Raw genomic sequence first — 488 nt, 5'->3', positions numbered from 1 at the left:
AAGTTTACAGCAGAAAGCACCATTTTAAGAACACACAGCAGACCTAAAATGAAATTGTAATTGGGTCAACATTGTGGAAATATCTTCAATATGTTTAACTAAGTCTAAATTTGGAGCACCTTCAAGTTAACCTTAAGTACAGGTCACAGCTCATCATGCCACCACCAACATACTGTTTTCAGTCAAACAGCCAAGAACCAGTTTGCCTGGATGTGGACAGTGTAGAGGTTGATTTCTTTATTTCACCAGTACTCTGGCTTAAAACCAGGTTCCACCGAGAATTAAACTCGGATCACTGGATTCAAAGTCCAGAGTGCTTACCATTACACCATGGAACCACTGCTCTGAAAGGCAACCTTGGTTTGCCAGGCAGCTTCTTCCATAATATTAACACTTATGCTATTGAAGGCAAAAAACAATTAGTGGCTAACTAAAGTCATTTAGTAAGCTAAGCGTTCACGCAGGATGTGGAACAAGAAAAGTCAAGA

The 488-nt window shown here is 39.8% G+C and overlaps 1 non-coding gene across 1 annotated transcript; it reads right to left on the bottom strand.

Moving 5' to 3' along the window:
* Positions 1-266: 266 nt before the first annotated feature.
* trnaq-uug lies at positions 267-338 on the bottom strand. Its single transcript has one exon. It is a non-coding gene; the product is annotated as a tRNA-Gln (tRNA).
* Between the last annotated feature and the right edge of the window lie 150 nt (positions 339-488).

This window comes from Etheostoma cragini, unplaced genomic scaffold (assembly GCF_013103735.1).
Source record: "Etheostoma cragini isolate CJK2018 unplaced genomic scaffold, CSU_Ecrag_1.0 ScbMSFa_259, whole genome shotgun sequence".
Classification (NCBI taxonomy): Eukaryota; Metazoa; Chordata; class Actinopteri; order Perciformes; family Percidae; genus Etheostoma; species Etheostoma cragini.
Note: the sequence above shows the minus strand (reverse complement) of the source record. Positions and strands in the feature narration are given on the sequence as shown.